Source organism: Hyperolius riggenbachi, chromosome 6 (genome assembly GCF_040937935.1).
Source record: "Hyperolius riggenbachi isolate aHypRig1 chromosome 6, aHypRig1.pri, whole genome shotgun sequence".
Lineage (NCBI taxonomy): Eukaryota > Metazoa > Chordata > Amphibia > Anura > Hyperoliidae > Hyperolius > Hyperolius riggenbachi.
The window spans coordinates 200022291-200046575 of NC_090651.1; the positions used below are offsets into that span (position 1 = coordinate 200022291).

The following is a 24285-nucleotide window of genomic DNA, read 5'->3' on the forward strand; positions in this document are numbered from 1 at the left end:
GAAAAGTTTTATACATACCTGGGGCTTCCTCCAGCCCCCTTCAGGCTAATCAGTCCCTTGCTGTCCTCCTCTGCCACCTGGATCTTCTGCTATGAGTCCTGGTAATTCAGCCAGTCAGTGCAGTCCGGCCGCATGCCACTCCCACAGCCAGGAGCATTCTGCACCTGAGCAATAGTGCTGCGCAGATGTAGAATGCTCCCGGCGGAGTGTGTGCATGTGCACTACGCAAGACTGGCTCAAGTACCTGGACCCATAGCAAAATATCCAGGTGGCGGAGGACAGCGAGGGACTGATTAGCCGGAAGGGGGCTGGAGGAAGCCCCAGGTATGTATAAAATTTTATTTTCATCTGTCTCAGGTTTACTTTGTTACACAGTAGTACTATACATATGCACTCCCCACACAGCTGCAGGGAATCCACTGAGAATGAACACAGAGGTGTTGTCTATCACCCATAAGCCTGGTTCAGATTGTACCTGAAGAATGTATAATAGAGGAAGAATGGCCTCATTCTCCTGCAGAGTACCTGCACATCACTATTGCATGCACCCATAGTTACATTGTCTAGGGCCTGATAGATGTTCTTTGTTCCTTTCTGTACCTTCTACAAGTACTCTTACCAAGGACTAGTTTTAGTCTATGACTAAAAGTATTAGAGGCAGAAGATCTGCTGGATATCCAGGTAAGGGAATACATATGGCAGCCTCCATATCCCTCTCACTTCAGTTGTCTTTTAAAATTCCTAAACGTTGGCAGTTAAGAGAAGCATTTCATGTTACATACTTTCAATCAACAAGATTGTTATATGCAAATTAGAGGGGTCGGAGTTGAGGAGTCGGTGGAATCCTAACCTCAGGAGTCGGAGTCGGCTGATTTTTGTACCGACTCCACAGCCCTGATAACAAACCAAGTGAAACAACACCTAACTTCCTGGGTCATGATGATGAATATCGCACTAGATGTATGCTGAGCCTATGACCAGGGGTGTCAGTGTTCTCCCCAGGCTCTTTTAGACGGGTGCTCCACCCGGCTAGTTTTGGTGACCACCCGGCTGTCATTGGCTCACCTCCTCCTATGTTGTAAGCAGAGTGGCACACAGAAGCACCAGCCTTGCATTCTCTCATCTCGCCCCAACCGGCTACTTTTTCATGCCACCCGGCTACAATTAAATGCCACCCGGCTGGAAAAAAATTCTGGGGAGAACACTGGGTGTAACTAGTCACTGGACACTCCCTGCGGAACTTTGCATGCCCTCTCCCCCCCCCCCCCTTGTTTTCTGTACAGGAAATCTGAGAACCAATGTTATTCAATTGGCTAGTGCACACTAAGGGCCAATGCACACCAAATACTGCTAGCTGATCCGCAAACGCTAGAGGTTTTTGGAGAGGTTTTTCTGAGCGATTCTAGGCATGTTTAGAGCAATTCTCTAAACATGCCTAGCATTTTTTGGAGCGTTTTGGTGTAGCGTTTTGTATTTGTTGTTACAGTAGTGCTGTAACTGAACAGCTTCTGTAACAAAAAATCGATCTGATCTAGCGTTTTTTTCAGAGCGATTTCATCCACTTTCCTATACTTAAGATTGAGGCTAAATCGCCTCAGAAATCAGCAAAATGCTGCAGGACCCGAGTTTGCGTTTTTTGGAAAAAACCAATCGCTCTGGTGTGCACCATTCCATTGAAATACAGTAGCCAAGCACTTTTCAAACGCTAGCGTTTTTAAAAACTTTCAAAAAGCTCTTGGTGGGCACCAGCCCTCAAATACATAGCAACAGGAGACAAAGGCCAGGCACTGTCTCTGCCGCTGCATTTATTGCTCAGGTAAAAAAAAAAAAAAAAAAAAAATCACAGCAGGGTGATACATAACGCAATATGTGGAAGTTACATCAAGTAGTATACAGGTGGGAAGAGGTGGGTTTCAGGCAAATCAGACGGGCACAACAGCAGTTTTGCACGTGTGGTGCTTGAACACTTTCATTCCAGCGCAGGAGACTTGAGCGCAGCAGTGAGTAATGTCGGCGCCGTCAGAAGACAGAGCTGAAGTTACTTATAAAACACTATAATTCGTCCGTCAGCAATTGCTGGAAGACAAATTATTTCATTCTTCACCATCCATGGTGGCCTGGAGGCGGAATAGTTAACATCTATGGGAATTTGTGCAGGAGCAGGATAAGCCATACAAGCTGTATCCTGCGCCGATTCCTCTCGTATGCGTGGTGCTTGGTCACATGCTTGTCTGGGCACACTTGAGGCACCCTGCAAATCCGATTTGCAATTCCGATTTTCCCTGGATGCTATCAAAAGAAAAACGCAGAAAGCAATACCGATTAAAAATCGAAATCTGAATCACATATAGTGTGCAAGAGGCCTAAATGTGTTTTCCCCATGCAGATAAAAACAGACAGCAGTGAACACATTTTCTCTATCAATCACATTAACTTCTGTGATAAAATGTGCATGTTTTCACACATACAGACACACGAGGCTTGATTTACTAAACCGTAATAACTCATATCACGGCTGCGCTATAGTTTTGCGCACCTTATAACGCGCATAACGGTTTTTGCACGTAAACACAAAAATTCACGTTTGCGCACGCAAACCGTTACACGCGTTATAACGAGCGCTAACCGCTAGCGTGGCCGTGATATGAGTTATCACGGTTTAGTGAATCAAGCCCGTGGTGTGCAGAAAAATACAGAAAAACAGACAAACAAGTGCGCTCCCAGCAGGGGAGGACTGGGACTTTTGAGGTGCCCATACATCAGGCAACTTTGACGGCCGATCGGCCAACCAATTCGATGATCAAATTGGTTGAAAATCAGTGCCACCAAGTGAAGGCCTGATAGACTATGTGACCAATTTCGGGCCAAAATTGGTTGCGTTACTCAAGAGTGCATGGTGCAAGATGTCAGGCCTAAGTTGGTTGATTGGGTGTGCGGTGGTAGATTTCGGAATGAGTGACAAAACGACAACCCCCGTGGCTGCCGCCATAATGTATATATGTGCCCCCCAATATGTGCATTATACATTACCCGTCCTGTGTCGGCCTCCGCAAGGTGCCTGTAACCTCCGGGCGGCCTCTGTACATGCCACTGGTGCATAGTGTCTGATGTCAGATGCTATGCGCCAGTGGCGTGTACGGAGAAAGGCCTGGGGGCTACGGACACCACGTTGAAGGCTGACACAGGACAGGAAATGTATAATGCACATGCGGGGGGAGGGGGAGGTGTTGTACATTTATAAATTAGGGGGCAGACGTGGGGAAGACGAGGCAGGCTCAGCCGATTCCCCTAAGAATTCATGCTGAAATCGGAAGGGAATCGGCCTGCAGTATATGAGCAGCTTAGACAAAGAAACAAATTTATCTCTAATCAAATTTGATTAGAGATAAATACTCCTATTAGACCTACCAGTAATGGAGTTTCTGGTTGACATACGGGACAACTTGAGATCCGGTCCCGCCCAGGATCTGTGGAAACACACAATCAAGAAGTTTAAAAGCCCCTGCCCTCCCTCAATCCTTAGTGCGTCTGAAAGTAAGTAGACTAGAAACACCAAGATGAAGGAATGAAATTAGACACCACAAGTGACTAAAATGCCCTGTGATCCTGAATATTAAAAGAAAGGTGCAAGACAGGTATAGGGAAGGGTTATAGACGTTGTCCTGGATGACAACCAGAAACTCCATTACCGGTAGGTCTAATAGGAGGATTTCTCTAATTGTCATCCGGGACAACCTGAGAGATAGACAAGAAGTCTTTAAAGCGGACCCAAACCAAACTTTTTTTTTTTTTTTATTAAAAATATTTAGTTGCACCACTCTGACACATACAAAGATAAATAAACACTCCTTTAAAGAGACACTGAAGCGAAAAAAAATATACAATATAGTTAATTGGTTGTGTACTATGAATAATTTCTAGAAGATTAGCAGCAAAGAAAATATTCTCATATTTTTATTTTCAGGTATATAGTGTTTTTTTCTAACATTGCATCATTCTAGAATATGTGCAGATTACACAACACTCAGCATTCAAAATGATTCTTTCAGAGCAGTCTGTGAACTAATGACCTCTCCTCTGGCAGAGAAAAAGTAAATAGTTCAGGAACAGTTGAGATAATAAAAAATCAGAAAACAGCCCTCTCCACGACTTTGAAAGTCGTAGAGCTTAATGGCTTTTTTGCATAGAGATAACAACTGGAGTTTCTTAACTCTTCCTGTACTGGAAACAATTAGACTGATATATCTGATCTTAATGTTTTATTTCTTAGCTGTACTACACATACAAATCATAATATCATAATTTTTTTTTCGCTTCAGTGTCTCTTTAAGCCTATGAGCATTTCAGTGCATGCTTTTCACCCTTCTATTTTCATAACTAGGGTTATACAGGTGGCAGCCATTACTTCTGAGATTAGCACAAGGTTTTAGATCATGGATGTGTTTGTCACTAGTTACCCTCCCTCACAGGGGCATAGTCTATGTAAAATCTCGCACAAGCTGAGATCACCTCCCCTGCGACATCATCAGTAGCAGCCTGTGTTTTGTTTTTGTTTTTTATCTCCTCCACCAGTTTGCCGGAAAAATCCCGGCAATATGAATGGAAGGGAGGGGTTCCTCCAATAAATGTAAAATATTTTATATTTGTCATCATTCAGCTGAAAAAAGGCTGCTATTTATTATTATTATACTTTAGAAAATAGATTTTATTTCTGAAATCTTCTATTTTTAATTTGGGTCCACTTTAACAAAAAAAGATTCACCTAGGGAGGGACCACCGCCTGAAGCACCTTTCTGCCTAACGACTGATCTTGTTGAGATAATACATCGACTCTGTAATGTTTAATGGAGGTAGATGCACTCGACCATGTTGCCGCTTGATATATCTGTTGAATGGTGGCTCCTGCCCTTTCTGCCCATGACGTGGATAAAGAGCATGTTGAATGAGCTTTAATGTTAGGAGGTAAGGGGCTATTGCTACCCTTATAAGCTAAAGTAATGATCTGTCTGATCCATCTTGCAATGGTCTGCCTAGATGCCTGCTGACCTCTATTTTTCCCTGAAAATAAGACTAACAAATTGCTCAATTTCCTAAATTCTCCCGATCTGAAGAGATAAACTAATAAAGATTGTCTTACGTCTAAACAATGAAACCCCTCCTCCTTAGTACCTGATGGTTTGGAGCAAAAGGGAGAATGATTACTTGTTATCTATGAAATTCTGTAGATACTTTCGGTAGATAAGCCGGATCTAGTCTGATGCTGGGCATACACGGGTCGACCCGGCGGCTCGATTAGACGCCGGATCGACTCCCGCCGCGTCCCCGCTCATCCAGATCGAGCGGGGAATCGATCCGGCGGATATTATCGACCTGTCGGATATTATCAATCGAGCCATCAGCGGCTCGATTGATAAGGGAAAAACAAATAGTGTATGCCCAGCATCAGTCTCACACTATCTGGACAGATAATCAGAAAAGGATCCTTAATGGATAATGCTTGTAAATCACTCAAACGTCTAGCAGACGTAATGGCGATAAGAAAAGCTAATTTGAGTGTTAAAAAGGTTATATCAATCGCCTCAAAAGATTTGAAGGGAACCTTCGTAAGATTATTAAGGACAAGAGATAAATCCCATTGCGGAAATATCTTTTGTTTAACTGGAGTAGATCTCTGCAGAGCTTTAAAGAAATTTCTAACCAACTCTTCTTGTGCCAAATGCCTGTCTAGCAAAAGGGACAAAGCTGAACACTGAACCTTGAGAGTGCTTGGAACTAACTTCATATGAAAACCAGCCTGGAGAAACTCCAGAACTGAGCTAGTTAACATCTGATTCTTGGCATGCGATTCGCACCACGACAAATACACGTTCCAAATGTTACGATAAATCTTTTGAGTTACATTAAAGTTTCAATAGCTTTCTCTGAAAGGCCCATCATCCTTAGTATTACCCTCTCAGGATCCAGGCTACCAGTTTGAATAATTGTGGTCTGGGATAAATTAGCGGGCCCTGGATCAGGATATCTGGAGACGGGATGGTAGCGGAAACGATGGTTCCACTGATATTCTCAATAAGGTCGCATACCATGGCTTTTTGTAATTTGACTAGACTTTGAGGAAGGAGTACTGTTGGAGGGAAGGCGTAACAAAGGTTGAATTCCCACGGTAGACTGAGCGTGTCCAATCCCAGAGACTTCTGGCATCTGTGGAGAGAGTAGAAACGCTTCACCTTTGCGTTCTTTGGGGACGCAAAGAGATCTATCTCCGGTACCCCGAACCTCTCCATTACCATCTGGAAAAATGGTCTCTTGCGTGTTAGCGTCCAGGATATCATCAGTGAACATCAGTCTTTGATCTTTATTAGGCAAATTTTTTTAGGTTGCAGTTATACACCTTTGTGGGTCGACATTTGATGTACAGTACAGACTAAAAGTTTGGACACACCTTCTCATTCAAAGTGTTTTCTTTATTTTCAGGAATATGAACCTCAAGAGGTAGTCACCTGAAATGGTTTTCACTTCACTGCCCTGTCAGGTTTAATAAGTGGGATTTCTTACCTTATAAATGGGGTTGGGACCATCAGTTGCGTTGTGGAGAAGTCAGGTGGATACACAGCTGATAGTCCTACTGAATAGTCTGTTAAAATTTGTATTATGGCAAGAAAAAAAGCAGCCAAGTAAAGAAAAACGAGTGGCCATCACTACTTTAAGAAATGAAGGTCGGTCAGTCAGTCCGAAAAATTGGGACAACTTTGAAAGTGTCCCTAAGTGCAGTCTCAAAAACCATCATACGCTACAAAGAAACTGGCTCACATGCGGACCGCCCCAGGAAAGGAAGACCAAGAGTCACCTCTGCTGCGGAGGATAAGTTCATCTGAGTCACCAGCCTCAGAAATCGCAGGTTAACAGCAGCTCAGATTAGAGACCAGGTCAATGCCACACAGAGTTCTAGCAGCAGACATCTCTAGAACAACTGTTAAGAAGAAACTGTGTGAATCAGGCCTTCGTGGTACAATATCTGCTAGGAAACCACTGCTAAGGACAGGCAACAAGCAGAAGAGACTTGTTTGGGCTAAAGAACACAAGGAATGGACAATAGACCAGTGGAAATCTGTGCTTTGGTCCGATTAGTCCAAATTTGAGATTTTTGGTTCCAACCACCATGTCTTTGTGCGACGCAAAAAAGGTGGTCGGATGGTCTCTACATGCCTGGTTCCCACCGTGAAGCATGGAGGAGAAGGTGTGGGGGTGCTTTGCTGGTGACACTGTTGGGGATTTATTCAAAATTGAAGGCATACTGAACCAGCATGGCCAGCATCTTGCAGCGGCATGCTATTCCATCTGGTTTGCGTTTAGTTGGACCATCATTTATTTTTCAACAGGACAATGACCCCAAACACACCTCCAGGCTGTGTAAGGGCTATTTGACCAGGAAGGAGAGTGATGGGGTGCTGCACCAGATGACCTGGCCTTCACAGTCACCAGACCTGAACCCAATTGAGATGGTTTGGGGTGAGCTGGACCGCAGAGTGAAGGAAAAAGGGCCAACAAGTGCTAAAAATCTCTGGGAACTCCTTCAAGACTGTTGGAAGACCATTTCAGGTGACTATCTCTTGAAGCTCATCAAGAGAATGCCAAGAGTGTGCAAAGCAGTAATCAAAGCAAAAGGTGGCTACTTTGAAGAACCTAGAATATGACATATTTTCAGTTGTTTCACACTTTTTGGTTATGTACTATACTTCCACATGTGTTAATTCATCGTTGGATGCCTTCAGTGTAAATCTACAATGTTCATAGTCATGCAAATAAAGAAAACTCTTTGAATGAGAAGGTGTGTCCAAACATTTGGTCTGTACTGTATGTATACTGTGTGCCTCTAAGGAAGCGGTCTTTGACCATGAAACACGTGTGAGGCAGTCTTGTTGTGATTTGGAATTCAGAAACTGGGTTTGCAAGCTTGTCCGCAATTTTGAAGAAACTTTGAAGGAAGAATAAAAGACGAATTGTTTATTTAAAGCCCTGTATCTATTTGTGTGGAATTTGTATAGGACTGTAATTAGGGGTGGAACAACATTATTCTGTTTTAATTGTCATTGTATAACCATCTGGAAAACTTCCGGATGAAGTTCCCACTCCAACTGGTTCACCTCCTGACGATTCAGGAAGTCCGCTTTCACATTGAGAATTCCCCTTATGTGAATAGCCGATAAAGATAGAACTCAATGTTCTACCAAATTAGAATCTCTGCACAGATAGACTTGAGATCGAGCGACCTTGTGTCTCCCTGTTTTGAAAGGTATGCCATTGTCGTGATGTCTGAAAAGACTAGAGTATGACTCCCTTCTATCAGGGTAAATGGTGGGGAGAGGCACACCTTTCCGTAGTATTCGGGTGCATAACCACGGATGTCAAGCCACATCCAATAGACAGTCCATTAGTAGAAAAGATTTTGGTTAGCACTCCAGCTTCTCAGTGAGCAAAAGATTTTTTATTTTCCAGTTACATGTCAACACTTAAGTTAACAATTGTTTCGGGGCCATCAGGGGTCCCCTTCTTCAGAACAGTGCAGACTGTTCTGAAGAAGGGGACCCCTGATGGCCCCGAAACAATTGTTAACTTAAGTGTTGACATGTAACTGGAAAATAAAAAATCTTTTGCTCACTGAGAAGCTGGAGTGCTAACCAAAATCTTTTATACTAATGATCCCTTCTATCAGGGACTGAAAAGATACAAGAGCTTTTTGGACTGCCAGAAGTTCCCTGAAATTGGACGACTTTATGCTTATGGACTGAGGCCAATTCCCCTGAGCATGATTGCCCATTGCTGTTGCCCCCCAGCCCCAAGAACTTGCATCCGTAAATATTTTCACAGGGTTGGTTTGCCTCCAAAATCTCCCCCTGTTCAAATTTTGACAGTCCAACCAACAAAGTAGACTGGACTTTACTGATTCCGGTATTGAAATCAGGAGATCCAAGGAATCCTTGGATTTGTCCCAATTTGATAGAAGAGATTGAAGGCTCCTGCCGTGTGACTGGGACCAAGTGACTGCCGGAATTACCGCTGAAAATAGTCCCAGTACTCTCATAATCTGTCGAAGTGAAGATATTTCTCGACTGATTAGCATACCCACCTCCGACTGTATCTTTAAGATCTTTGATTTTGATAGTAAAAATATCTTCTTTTCTATTGAGTCTATCTTGTAACCCAGAAAGGTAATTCCCTGAACCTGAATTATTGCAAATTCTTTCTGTTTTAAGAAAGCAAACTTTTGTTTTCCTGAACTGGTGGCAGAGCTGATTTGGTGTAATTCACAATCCATCGAACCTGAGTCAATGTTTTGATGACAATGTCTCTGTGAGATTTGACTAGATCTTCCGTATCTGCAAAAACTAGAAGATCGTCCAGATATGGAACTATTGAAATCCCCTGAATTCTTAATTCTTTCATAACTTCCGCCAGTACCTTTGTGAACACCCGAAGGGCTGAGTCTATACCGAAAGGTAGTGCCTGAAACTGGAAGTGACGAATGTAGGAGGGAGCTCTGATTGCAAATCTCAAAAAATGTTGATGTTTGAAAAAAATTGGAATGTGCAGATAGGCATCTTGAAGGTCTATTGAGACAAAGAATTATTTGCCTTGTAATAGACTCCTCACCGAGTAGATGCTCTCCAGCCTGAACTTCTTGTAAATCAGATAGGGATTGAGAGACTTTAGGTTTAGAAAAAACCTTGGTTGGTTTTCTTCACCAAAAATACGTGGGAGTAGTACTCCTGGAATTCCTCTTCCTGGGGAACCGAACAATAACGTTTTTTCTAAAAGCTTCTGAATTTCCCACTCCAGACCCCTGGCTTTCTCTGGGTCCCTTGGAACTGAATTCACAAATTTTTTTCTGAGGAGGTTCGACTGAGAACTGAAGGCGATAACCTTCCTTTATAATTTGCAAAACAAAAAGGATTGGGATTCAACTTTTCCCATTCTAATCGAAAATAAATCAGTCTTCCCCATACTGGCAATGTGTCATTTATTTTGCTTGGGGGTTCAGTCTTCCCAAGAGTGAACCCTCCCTTACCCCTTCCTTTCGGAAAGAACCATTTCCTCTGCACATTCCTATTTTTTGTTTGTTCAGAATCCTGTTTTCCAGGTACAAAAGGTTTCTTCCCTTTAATATTCTTCTTTTTGTTAGGGAATTGCTTCCCTTTTTCTTCTGAACGTGACAGAACATCCTTTAAACCTGACCCGAATAGAAGATTTCCCTCAAACGGTATGGCACATGGCCTATTTTTGGACGTTTAGTCTCCCCCCCAGGTCTTCAACCACACTGCTCGTCTCGCTGAATTAATAAGAGCCGTAGTACGCGCAGAAACCCGAATAAGTTCTGTCACAGCATCAGCCAAAAAGGTGACTGCTCTGAGAACAACCAGAAGGGAAGCCGCATAATCTTTAAGCGGAACGCCCTTAGAAATTTGATCGACTAAATTATCCATCCAAATTCTAAGGTTACGTGATATGCAGGTGTCTGAAATACCGGGAATGAAGCCAAAAGCAGACGATTCCCAAGCTTTCTTAAGAAGGCCATCAACTTTTTTATCCATTACATCCTTGAGAACAAGCGTCCTCAAACGATAAGTCCGAATTTAGAATATTTAAACAGGGATGCATCCAGTTTAGGACATTTAGTCCATTTGTCAATTGCAGTTTGAGCAAAAGGATATTTCCTTTTTGCTGATTTAGGTACAAATAAAGGCCTTTCAGGGTTTTTCCATTGAGAGGTAATTTCCTGCGAGGTTTTGTGAATAGGAAACCCTCTACCTGTGGATTGACCTAGACCTGAATACACCTGATCCTGAGGGGTAATTTCTGGAACTGGTTCTTTAATTTGTTCCATGGAATATACTGCCTTGAGAAACTCAGAAGATTCATCAGCAGTGAATAAAAACCTGGGAGTATTTACTGTTTCCTCCTTCTCTGAACCCTCTGATCGAGGCTGCTCACTCTCTTCCTGAGACCCAGTCTCAAGAATATCTTCCCCCTCTTCCTCAGCACCTAATACATCAGGAAAAGTTGAAGGCTGAGAGAAAACACTAAGGCCCATATGCAATTCTTTTTTTCACTTGAGTTTTCTCCTAGGAGATATTTTTTCTACTTCTTTTTAAAATAACTTTGCAGCATTTTGTCATGTAAAATGTACCAAAAAGTAAAGAAAAAGTACTATCAAAATAATTTTGAGTATTTTCTTGCTGGCTGGTGGCTTAATAGGGATTTTATGACAAGATGTGAAAATGTCAACTTGGAGAAAACTCAGGTGAAAAAGTGAATTGCATATGGGCCTAAGAGAGGGACCTGGAAGGGACTCAGCAGGAGGTGGAACAAAAGATTCCTTAAATGTATCCAGAGTCCCGCCATCCCACCGCTCTCTGAAGGTGTTTCTGTCACGGAAACACAGATGAACTGAGGATTGAGGGAGGGCGGGGGCTTATTGATTGTGTGTTTCCACAGATCCTGGGCGGGACCGGATCTCAAGTTGTCCCGGATGACAATTAGAGAAATGTATCTGTCGAATCTGCCAATAATCTTCTGATGTATTGGCACTTTTTCTGTTTGATAGTAATTTTATATAAATTGTTGCCACAGATTGATCAAAATTACGATCAAAGTGGCTGGTTGATAATCAGCAGATTTGATCATAGTGAAAGAATGTCAAAAAAATAAATAAATCATAAAATCATAATTTCCTGCCTTGACTACTGCAACGCCCTTCTGTCTGGTCTCCCTATGACCCGAATTGCCCCTCTGCAGTCCGTCATGAATGCGGCAGCTAGAATTATACACTCCTCCCATCGCTCCACCACAGCGGCTCCCCTCTGTGAATCCCTCCACTAGCTTTCTATTCAGTCCTAAATCAGATTCAAGATACTGTATCTGGCCTTCAAATCTGTCCACAAAACCTGTCCAACCTACATTTCCGATCTTACCCAGAGGTACACACCTAGCTGCTCACTCCGCTCCTCCAATGAACTTCGCCTAACTGCCCCCCACATCACCTAATCCCATGCACGCCTCCAGGACTTCTCAAGAGCTTCTCCAACACTATGGAACTCTCTACCTCCCCCATTAGGGTTTCCCCCTCTTTCAACATCTTCAATAAGGCCCTCAAAGGTCACCTTTTTACCTTGGCCTACCCCCCTCACTAGTGCTCTAAACCCGCAGCTGAACTCTGGTCCCCTACCTTTCGTGTCCCCACCTCTCCCTCTAGACTGTAAGCCTTTGGGCAGGGTCCTCCTTCTCCTCCTTATGTCTCCTACCTGATCATGCACCTCCATTACTGTACACCCATCCTATGGATCTGAGTGAACTCGACTTGCCTAATCTCCATGTTCTCATCCAGTGACTGACTAAGCATTACCTTGTACTCATAGGGCTTGATTCACAAAGCCGTGATAACTTTCATCACGGTCACGCTAGCGTTTTGCACACGCTATAATGAGTGTAGCGGTTTTCGTGCTAAAATTTGTGATTGCGCGAAAACCGTTACGCACATTATAGCACGCAAAATGCTAGCGCGCCTGTGATAAGAGTTGTCATGGCTTTGTGAATCAAGCCCCTACTGTGCTGCGTGATCTGGTTTGCATGTATTGTCTTATTGCTGTATGTCACCCCTAAATGTTGTCTGTAACCTCAATATACAGCGCTGTGTAATATGTTGGCGCTTTATAAATACAATAAATAAATAATTGTATGGCTAGCTCTAGGATAGGGTTACTAATAGGGCTGCACGGTTTTTCGGTTCAAAACCGAAACCGCGGTTCGAGGCAAGACGATCTGCTGATCGTCAGTGCCTTCGGTTTTTCGGTCCGCTGTCTAACTTGCTTCTGGCCCCCTGTGCGCGGATTGGCCAGAAGCAGTGAATATGCATAAGTGTTAATGAGCGGGCGGGGGGGGGGGCGGATCCACTCGAGCGAGTGGCGGGCACATACAGCATTACTAATCACTGGCTAGCGATGGAATGACGGCAGCGGTAGGCGGTCATTAACACTTATACATATTCACTGCTTCTGGCCAATCCGCGCACAGAGGGGCCAGAAGCAGTGATTCTCAACACTAGCGGCTTAACTAACATTAAGCTCGACTGAGATTTTCAGCTTGTGCTGCAAGGAGGGCACGTCTGAGCCAAGCGCAGATAGTACCAGACTGGTACTAGCGCTTGACTCAGACGTGCCCTCCTTGCAGCACAAGCTGAAAATCTCAGTCGAGCTTAATGTTGTTAGTTAAGCCGCTAGTGTTGAGGATCACTGCTTCTGGCCCCGCTGTGCGCGGATTGGCCAGAAGCAGTGAATATGTATAAGTGTTAATGAGCGGGGGGCGGATCCACTCGAGAGAGCGGCCGGGCACATACAGCATTACTAATCACTGGCTAGCGATGGAATGATGGCAGCGGTAGGCGGAGCTGTACAGAGCATACAGCTCCGCCTACCGCTGCCGTCATTCCATCGCTAGCCAGCGATTAGTAATGCTGTATGTGCCCGCCGCTCGCTCGAGTGGATCCCCCCCCCCCCCCCGCTCATTAACACTTATACATATTCACTGCTTCTGGCCAATCCGCGCACAGCGGGGCCAGAAGCAAGTTACAGATTGCGGACCGTGAACAACCCCCCTCAAGTGCAAAAAGCAGGATTTGAAAAAAAAAAATCGGGGGAAAATCGAAATTTTGATTTCTGAGAGAAAAAAAAATCGCAATTTCGATTTTCCCCTAAAATCGTGCAGCCCTAGTTACTAATAAGATTGGGGTGATTAAATTGTGAGGGTAAGATGGGGGGGGGGGGGGGGGGAAGGACAAAGTAGAGACTGACAGAGGAGAGAAAAGGGGAGAGATAACGGAGAGGGGAGAAAACAGAACTTCCATTGGGCCGGAGGTTCCGGGCTATCCCCACTAAGACATCGAGGCACAGTCACAACGGTTAGACTCTTGAACTCTATTTTAACCACCTTACAACCTACTTATGCCGATCGGCAGCTGCAAGGTGGCAGCCCCAGGACCGCGTAACACTGATTGGCGTCAAGTCCTGTGGGAGTGTTTTGCAGGGAATCATCCCCGCTGAATGACGGAGCTGGGCTCAGACATCAGCCTGCTAGCCTGCGATCGTTTCTAACGGTTGTACAGCGCTGCAATCTACAGCAGCGCATAGCTGTACGGGGGACAGCTCTGTCACTGAGCTGTCCCCAGCAGAGGCTTACAAACGATCGCCTCTCATAGGCTGATGCCGAGAGACAATCGCGCTGATCCGGGGGGAGAGCCATTTTTATTTTTTTTTTAAAGTTTTAAGGTCGCAGTAGCAGAAAACTCTGTTGGTGGCAACAAAAGGGGGGATATTGATTTGTGTGCAAAGTTATATGGCTCTGCAGTGAGCTTTTAAAGCTGCACTAGATTGTAAAATATACCCTGGTCACTAGGGGGGTTTAACCACTTAAGGACTGCAGTCATAAAACCCCTTAAGGACCAGACAGTTTTTTTTTCCATTCAGACCACTGCAGCTTTAACAGTTTATTGCTCGGTCATACAACCTACCATCTAAATGAATTTTACCTCCTTTTCTTGTCCCTAATACAGCTTTCTATACTAACTACGGTGCAAAACTTGAATTTTCCCATTTTGAAGCATCTCTGACTTTTCTGAGCACCTGTCAGGTTTCATGAGGTGCTAGAATTCCAGGATAGTATAAATACCCCCCAAGTGACCCCATTTTGGAAAGAAGACATCCCAAAGTATTCACTAAGAGGCATGGTGAGTTCATAGAAGATTTTATTTTTTGTCACAAGTTTGCGGAAAATGACACTGTGTGACAAAAAAAAAAAAAAAAGTTTCCATTTCTGCTAACTTGTGACAATAAAAAATGCAATCTGCCACGGACTCACCATGCCCCTCTCTGAATACTTTGGGATGTCTACTTTCCAAAATGTTGTCATTTGTGGGGTGTGTTTACTGTCCTGGCATTTTGGGGGTGCTAAAGCCTAAAGGTGCTCATAGGACTTTGGGCTCCTTAGCGCACCTAGGCTGCAAAAACATGTCACACGTGGTATCGCCGTACTCAGGAGAAGTAGTGTAATGTGTTTTAGGGTGTATTTTTACACATACCCATGCTGGGTGGGAGAAATATCTCTGTAAATGAGATTTTTAAGATTTTTTTTTTTTTTTTTTACACACAATTGTCCATTTACAGAGATATTTCTCCCACCCAGCATAGGTATGTGTAAAAATACACCACAAAACACATTATACTACTTCTCCTGAGTACGGCAATACCACATGTGTGACACTTTTTTTTTGCAGCCTAGGTGCGCTAAGGGGCCCAGCGTCCTATTCACAGGTCATTTTCAGGCATTTGGTTTCTAGACTACTCCTCACGGTTTAGGCCCCTAAAATTACAGAGCAGTATAGAAACCCCACAAGTGACCCCATTTTAGAAAGAAGACACCCCAAGGTATTCCGTTAGGTGTTTGGTGAGTTCATAGAAGATTTTATTTTTTTGTCACAAATTAGTGGAAAATAACAATTTGTGAAAAAAAAATAAAAATAAATAAATACATTTCTGCTAACTTTTGACAAAAAATAAAATCTTCTATGAACTCATCATACACCTAACGGAATACCTTGGGGAGTCTTCTTTCTAAAATGGGGTCACTTGTGGGGTTACTTTACGGCCCTGGCATTTTAGGGGCCCAAAACCATGAGGAGTAGTCTAGAAACCAAATGCCTCAAAATGACTGTTCAGGGGTATAAGCATCTGAACATTTTGATGACGTGGTCTATGAGGGGCCGCATTTTGTGGAAACAGTCATAAGCAGGGTGGCCTCTTAGATGACAGGTTGTATTGGCACTGAAGTGCAGGAAGCGCAGGATGTTCTCTAATCGTGATCTGGACATGGCAGCAGAGAACATGGGCATGTGATGTATTGGGTGCGTAGACCAATAAGACCGCAATACATTCTTTTTGACTAGACCCATGTTCAGGGGAAGGCCCCAAAAAATGTTACGTTTGGAATCTTGGAGTGGCTTCCACCGTAAAGGCTGGGCATAGTAGCTTCTTGGATTGGCGGTTGCGTATTGTGTGGCATAACGGTTGGTCTTGCCACAATTAAGTCGTACCAGCAGTGATCAGGAAAAAAAAAATTCTGTCACTGCGGTGGGGCGGGTGAGGGTTTGGCCGGGTGATCAGAAGCTCGCAGGGGGGCAGATTAGGGCCTGATCTGATGGATAGGAGTGCTTGGGGGATGACAGGAGGTGATTGATGGGTGTCTCAGTGGGTGATTAGAGGGGAGAATAGATGCAATCAATGCACTGGGGAGGTGATCGGGGTATCTGACGGTGATCTGAGGGTGTGGGCCGGTCATTGGGTGCCCGCAAGGGGCAGATGAGGGTCTGATCTGATGGGTATGATGGGTAGCAGTGACAGGTGGTGAAAGGGGGTGATTGATGGGTGATTAGAGGGGAGAACAGATGTAAATAATGCACTGGGGAGGTGATCAGAGGGGTCTGGGGGGGCTATCTCAGGGTGTGGGCGGGTGATTGGGTGCCCGCAAGGGGCAGATTAGGGTCTGATCTGATGGGTAGCAGTGACGGGTGGTGACGGGGTGATTGATAGGTGATCAGTAGGCGATTGCAGAGGAGAATATACGCAAGCAATGCACTGGCGAGTTGATCAGAGCGGGTCTGGGGGGCTATCTGAGGGTGTGGGCGGGTGATTGGGTGCCCGCAAGGGGCATATTAGGGTCTAATCTGATGGGTAGCAGTGACAGGTGGTGACGGGGTGATTGATGGGTGATTAGTGGGTGTTTAGAGGAGAGAACAGATGTAAATAATGCACTTGGGAGGTGATCGGACGGCGGGTCTGCGGGACGATCTGAGGGTGTGGGTGGGGTGGGTGATCAGACGCCCGCAAGGGGCAGGTTAGGGTCTGATCTGATGGGTAGCAGTGACAGGTGGTGACAGGGGGTGATTGATGGGTGATTTACAGGGGATTGACAGGTGATTATAGGGGAAGATAGATGTATACAGTACACAAGGGGGGGGGGGGTCTGGGGAGAATCTGAGGGTGTGGGGGGGGGTGATCAGGAGCCCCCAGGGGGCAGTTAAAGGCCTAATCTAAAAATAGCAGTGACAGGGAGTAATTGATGGGTGGTTAGGGGGGTGTTTGGGTGCAAACAGGGGCCTGTGGGGGTGGGCGGGGGGGGGGGAGGGGGTCTGAGGGGTGCTGTGGGCGGCCAGAGGGCAGGGGGGAGGGCAGATCAGTGTGTTTGGGTGTAGACTAGGGTGGCTGCAGCCAGCCCTGGTGGTCCCTCGATCACTGGGACCACCAGGGCAGGAGGCAGCCTGTATAATACGCTTTGTATACATTACAAAGCGTATTATACGATTGTAACGCGGCGATCGAGGGGTTAACAACCTGCCGGTGCTTCCGAACGGCCTGCGGGTTGACGTCGCGGGTTGGCGGAGCCTATTGCCAGTGGATGCGCGCGCATCATTGCGTGCGATCTCCGGCTCAGAACAGTCCCAGGACCCGACGCCAATTGGCATTACGTGGTCTTGGGCATGCCACTTTGCTGCCTCCAATCTACAGTGGGCGGTCGGCAAGTGGTTAAACCTATGATCGTTAAGTGGTTAAGCCCCCAGGGCCCCCAATAAAGATGCACCTTAGGTGCTGTGCCCACGTTACTGAGTGTTATTTTTATTATGACGGTTTCTGTTGCTTGCTTATTTTTTTTTTATTGCACTGTCATTGTATCCATGGAAGTGTCCCTATCATGCACCTAATGCATAATGTTTCTCGTACTGTGTTTTTCTGACTGTCATTTGCTGCTGCAGCACTTTTTCTTCTTATGGTCAGTGTTTCATCGCCTAAATTGCCTGTTTTGTTGCTAAAACCAATTTCAGGCATAACCCAGTCATGCTTGGCGAAATAAAGGATTCTGAAAAAGCTCAAAGAGGGGGAAGAAGATATTTGCCTCACCAGAATTGCACTTTTATTTAGCTTTTTTGTATTACAAGCAGACACAGACACCCAGCACTAGGGGAAGGGGGGAAAACAAAGGTGAATAAGGGAGAGAGGAGGAGTGGAGGGAGACTGAGAATAACCTGAGATGGAGCAGAGAGGTTCTGTATTGCAGTCCCACATCACACAGAGGCTACTTGCCTATAATATGACTCCTGCCAGTCCACCATTTAGCATTGCCAAAGCAAAACATTAGTGTTAGCAGGGGAGGGGGTGGTTGTGGGATTATAGGCATGGGGAGGGTATAGGTGACAGTATAGGGGGTATATAGTTCATGGTCTATCACACAAGTCTGCAAGCAGCCGTACTGGTGTCTAGGGACTGTCGAAAACTTTTCATCCTATGTAATACCTTATTTAGCTGTGCACATGCAGTCATAACAATGGTGGAAGAGCAGATAGATGTTTTTCTACGGACCCTGCAGGAGACAAGCTTCTGCTCTGCATCATGCTGTGTACATTTACTCACTTGCCCACCCTCTAATTGCTCTGTAATGGAGCTTTTATTTCCCTCATCCAGCCTAGTGGTTCACATTGCCTTATACAAAAACCCGAATGCAGCAGGCACTGTACTGGTCCAAAATTATCAAATAAATTTATTCTAATTAAATGAGAGGCAGTCTGGAAGGAAATCTCCCCCCTCCCCCCTGGCCAGTGCACCACTTGTCTCCCAGCCTCAGCTTATTACTCTCACTGTCCACCTCTGATGGAGCACAACTGGCTCTGCAGACTTCTCCGACATCACTACAGTACACAGCTCTTGGGGAGGGGTAGGTTGGGGGCAGAGCTGCGCTGTACAGAAGAGCCTGCTGAACACTGAATAGGGACTGTCTACAAAACTTTGTACGATTCCATATCAGTGGCTGAGCAGACGCAGTCATTAGAACAATTGTGCAGAGAGCAGAAAGCTTTTTCTCTCCACATCCTTAGATACGAGTCTCTCAGGACTTCTCTCCCCACGTGGCCCCCTGTGGCTTCTGGGCACCGCTGCATCCCTTGCAGAGGCTACTGTTACACACCACTGCCTATGACCATAACAAGGGATGTCAGCAGGCACCTCTGCATCTTAACTAAACCACCGTGCAAAGCGCTACAAAGCCTGATTTTTGTAATGTACAGCAAAAATAAATAAACAAAGCACTGAGGAGCGTTAGATATATTAAAGAGAATCTGTATTGTTAAAATCGCACAAAAAGTAAACATACCAGTGCGTTAGGGGACATCTCCAATTACCCTCTGTCACAATTTCGCCGCTCCCCGCCGCATTAAAAGTGGTTAAAAACAGTTTTAAAAAGTTTGTTTATGAACAAACAAAATGGCCACCAAAACAGGAAATAGGTTGATGTACAGCATGTCCACACATAGAAAATACATCCATACACAAGCAGGCTGTATACACTTTTCCTTTTGTATCTCAAGAGATCATTGTGTGTTTCTTTCCCCCTTCTGCTCTCATGCACTGAAGTTTAAGGCTGCTCTTTTCTTCTTGCAAACAGCTTTGCCCTTGTCTGTAATCCTCAGTATGTGAAAGCCCAGCCAGCTCAGAGGACGATTTATCCAGCTTGCAAAAGATGAGAGAAGAGAGAATCTGCCATAATCTAAATAACACACAGGCAGTGTGCAGAGAGGGGCCTGGAGGAGGGAGATTCATCACAGAACCACAACACTGAAGAACTTGGCAGCCCTCCAGACACAGGCCGACAAGTCTGACAGGAGAAAGATACATTGATTTATTACAGAGACTGTGATAGCAGAAAGTGCTGCAGTTAGCCAGAACACATTAGAATAGCTTTTGGAACTTGTAGGATGATAAAAAAACAGGATGCAATTTTTGTTACGGAGTCTCTTAAAGATCATCTGTAACCCCTATATTAAGCAGAGCCACCACGTGAATGAACAGTGCGAGTGAGAATACAAAAAAAAAATAAAAAAAAATTACAATGTCTGCTTCATCAGATATTGGGCTTGATTCACAAAGCCGTGATATGCTTAGTGTGCGGGTTAGCACGTGTACAGGTTTGCGCGCATAATAGTAAAGGTTTGTGCGCATTAACTTCCCCGTTCACGCGCTAAAATATGGGTTAGTGCGTGAATGGGGAAAGTTAATGCGCGCAAACCTTTACTTGTATGCGCGCAAACCTGTGCGCTAAGCATATCGTGAGGTGATTATCGTGACCTTAAGACTGCACTGTGTGTACTCCTGTTCGTTATTGCCTGAAGAAGCGGGAATATACCCGCGAACCGCGTTGCACTGTATGTTGGAGTATATAAATAAATTTAAAAAATAGAAAACCGAGAGCCCAAATATAGTGTAGTATGTATTGGAAAAAGTAGAAGGCAATGTAGAACGTAAGTAATATACTTACAAACCAGGGTTACCTCCAAGGCAACCACTGAGAAGGCAGGTGGGGAGAACAAGCCTGTCCCCACTCAGGATTAAGACGTCGCTCTCTGCGGATAGAGGGAAAAAAGAGGGTGTAACACCCACCAAGGGTGGATTTCTTGATGTGTAGAGCAGTACAGAGGCGCCAGTAGGGTAAAAAGTCACTAAAATTGTTTAAAACGTTCGGGATGAGGTGGTGGACCAGCAAACCCCAAAATAGACACAAGCACTGTCGATTATAGTTAGACAATTTATTCATATACTCCTAGTACAAGTTGCAACGTGTTTCGCAGGCAAAATCCAGCTTCATCAGGCAATAAACAGGAGTGATACACTGAAAACAACAGAGATACAAAGCGACAATTAGAAAACCGTATGTAGTAAAACTTTATGACCTACATGTAGTATTTGCACAATTAACATGTATGAGGGTGGAAAACTGTTTTATAATCACACAGTGATAATTCTCCTATTGAGTATAGTTATTACAAAACCTGCACAGGGGTTCTCCTGCGTGTTTAAAATCGTAATAAATTGTGCATATATAATCTTATCACTAAATTTACAATGAATGGTGTCGTAGGTGGATACTATAATGTTTGGGGGGAGAAGTATATAGTATCCACCTACGACACCATTCATTCTAAAACAATTTTAGTGACTTTTTACCCTACTAGCGCCTCTGTACTGCTCTACATATAAATAAATTTGTTTGTACTAAAAGCGACAGTATCATGTCTGCTTCGGGGGAGATGAGTCCACCACCGCCTCCCGAGGAATTTTAAAGTTTTTAGATATATTTTATTCTGTTGGCGCCTCTGTTCTCCTTACAATATGCTAAGCATATCACGCCCATGATATCATTTATCACGGCTTTGTGAATCAAGCCCATTGTATTTATTCATACAAAAATTCTACAACCACAAAAATCCCCTTACAAGACAACTATCAATCAAAGAAACTTTTTTTTTTTTTTTAAGATACTGTATGTTAGAGAACACATTACCTCAAGTACTAGGAGCAGTTTATTTCCTCATGCAGCTCTGCGGCCTAATGCACACCAGAGCGGTTCTGCTGCGGTTTGCGATCCGCTTGCGGGTGCGGATCCGCTAGGGTAATGTATTTCAATGGGCTGGTGCACACCAGAGCGGGAGGCGTTTTGCAGAAACGCATACTCCCGGGCTGCTGCAGATTTTGGATTGCAGATTTTGGATCTGCCTCAATGTTAAGTATAGGAAAAACGCAAACCGCTCTGAAAAACGGCACTTCAGAGCGGTTTGCCAGGCGTTTTTTGTTACAGTAGCTGTTCAGTAACAGCTTTACTGTAACAATACATGAAATCTACTACACCAAAAACGCTTCACAAAACAGCAAAATGCTAGCTGAAAAGCTGCAGAAAAAGAAGAAAAAGCGTTTCAAAATCTGCTAGCATTTTGCGAATCTGCTAGCGGTTTTTGGTGTGCACCAGGCCTGCCTCTGTGCTGTGAAATTATCCTAGCTGAAAGAATCTCATTCAGGTGGTGGTAAGGTGTTGTAGTGGACCTGAACTCTTTCACAGGGCAGAAAGAAACAGAGAAATGAATCCTGTATGTATTTAGATAGTTTAATAGATAGATAGATACAGCTTAGCCTGTCTAATTCCCCCTCATTTGTGTCTAATCACAAATTGTAATTTGATCTCTCCCCTGTGTCACCTGACTACCACAGCAGATAAGCTCATTTGAAAGCGCAGGATGTTAAAAAATATGTCTGCTTCGATGAAAGCAGGAAGTACAAACAGTGCAGATTTATTGCAGGATTTGTATCAGCTATAACAAAGAAATGTTTTTCTGTAAAGGTTATTATGCTGTCGCATATCTTTTAGAGCAGAGAGGAAGTTCTGAGTTCAGGTCCGCTTTAAGTTTCCAGCAATGTGTGTTTATCATCTTCACTTATCTGACTGCTCACAAAGCCATTATCAGTAAGGGCCTTTTTCCACTAGCCTGCGATTTGCTTCTGATCGCAAATCGCAAGGTGCATTAAACTAATGGAAACTGCAGCAGCAATTTCCATTAGTGCGATCCGATTGCGATGCGATTTTGGTCAAAGCGCAATCGTCGTCCTGCCACGTTTTGTATGCGATTGAGCTGTACTATGAGTATAGTAGCTCAATCGCAATCGCATGGTGGAAACTGAAACGCGATTGCGATCGCATTTCATAGTGGAAAAGGGCCCTTTTCCACTATGAAATGCGATCGCAATCGCGTTTCAATTTCCACCATGCGATTGCGATTGAGCTACTATACTCATAGTCCAGCTCAATCGCATACAAAACGCGGCAGGACGACGATTGCGCTTTGACCAAAATCGCATCGCACTAATGGAAATTGCTGCTGCAGTTTCCATTAGTTTAATGTACCTTGCGATTTGCGATCAGAAGCAAACCGCAAATCGCAGGCTAGTGGAAAAAGGCCCTTAGTCTTATCAATGTTTACCCCCCTCCCAGCATAGATCAGTCAGACTTTACATGCTGCAGAGCCAGAAGCAGCCAGTCAGGAGTGGTGTACTGTATACATATCAATATCACATCCCCAAGCAGACAAACTGCGAATGTGTACATAGTATGTCCAGGTCAGAGGGCACACGCAACGGCTACGTCTTCCCGTGGGAGTGCACGCATACTCCTGCAGGCCTACTGTGTCTGCGCTGACTAGGACTCTGGAACGGCAGCTTTAGAGTGGGCCAAACATAATGCAAATTGAGAAACTAGTTGAGAGCCAAATCTGATGGCTCCGAGGGGGCCAGATTTGGCCCACGGGCCGGAGTTTGACACGTATCATCTAAACGGAGGCAGACGCCCAGCCACCGAGCTACGGGAGGTGTGGTAAGCCTATACGCACCTCTCAAACACACACACAGGGCATCAATTACAAAGATTAACCAGTGCGCATGGAAAAAAAAAGGGGCTTTACATAGTGAATTGCTTGTGCGTGCGTGCGTGCGTGCGTGCGTGCACATACTCACACACACTCTTTATAGGGGCACTATGGCAAAACATTTTAAAATATGTGCAAACAAACAAATAAGAAGTATGGTTTTTCCAGAGTAAAATGAGCCATAAATTACTTTTCTCCTATGTTGCTGTCACTTACAGTAGGTACTAGAAATCTGACAGAAGTGACAGGTTTTGGACTAGTCCATCTCTGTATAGGGGATTCCCAGCAAGGCTTTTATTCTTTATAAAGATATTCCCTAAAATAATTTAAACAATGATGCTGGCCAGCTTCCCTGCTCACTACACAGTTTTTTGGCAGTTGGACAGAGCAACTGCCTTTCACTAAGTGCTTTTGAAAATAAATAAATCCCTGAAAATCCCCTGTGAAGAGATGGACAAGTCCAAAACCTGTCGCTTCTGTCAGATTTCTACTACCTACTGTAAGTGACAGCAACATAGGAGAAAAGTCATTTATGGCTCATTTTACTCTGAAAAAAAATGTACTTCTTATTTGTATGTGTTTGCAAATATTTTAAATTTTACAATTTTTCGCTGTAGTGCCCCTTTGACAATGAACTGATAAACTCACAAAAGTACTGGTTCTGCTTGGAAGGCCACATCCACTACTAACAGCCACCAGCATTGCCACATACTACGACCAGCGCTCCGCTCAACAAGTTTCATTATAAGACGTTGTTAAAGACTCGCTGCTTGTGCCATGGTAGATTGAAACTATAAGAGGTTGGGGGGAGACCACCAAGGAAAGCCATAAGAGGACCACAAGACCAACAGGGGAATTTATATAAGGGGGAAACCAATACACTCCCAGAAAAAAAAATATATAAAGGGTGACCCACAAGAAGTAGTTGTTAAATAGAAATCAAAACT

General features: G+C 44.4%; 1 protein-coding gene across 3 annotated transcripts in view; it reads right to left on the bottom strand.

Moving 5' to 3' along the window:
- LOC137521275 (THAP domain-containing protein 5-like) overlaps positions 1-24285 on the bottom strand; it is a 49572-nt gene that overhangs the window by 23066 nt on the left and 2221 nt on the right. The window contains exon 1 of one of the 3 annotated variants that reach the window (XM_068240299.1): positions 23555-23632. The exons of 1 other annotated variant lie outside the window; for it this stretch is intronic. The gene's annotated coding sequence lies outside the window, so the exon portion shown is untranslated. Of the gene's footprint in view, positions 1-3408; positions 3446-23554; positions 23633-24285 lie in introns of those variants that run through there. One more of the 3 variants, XM_068240298.1, reaches the window with a different exon arrangement.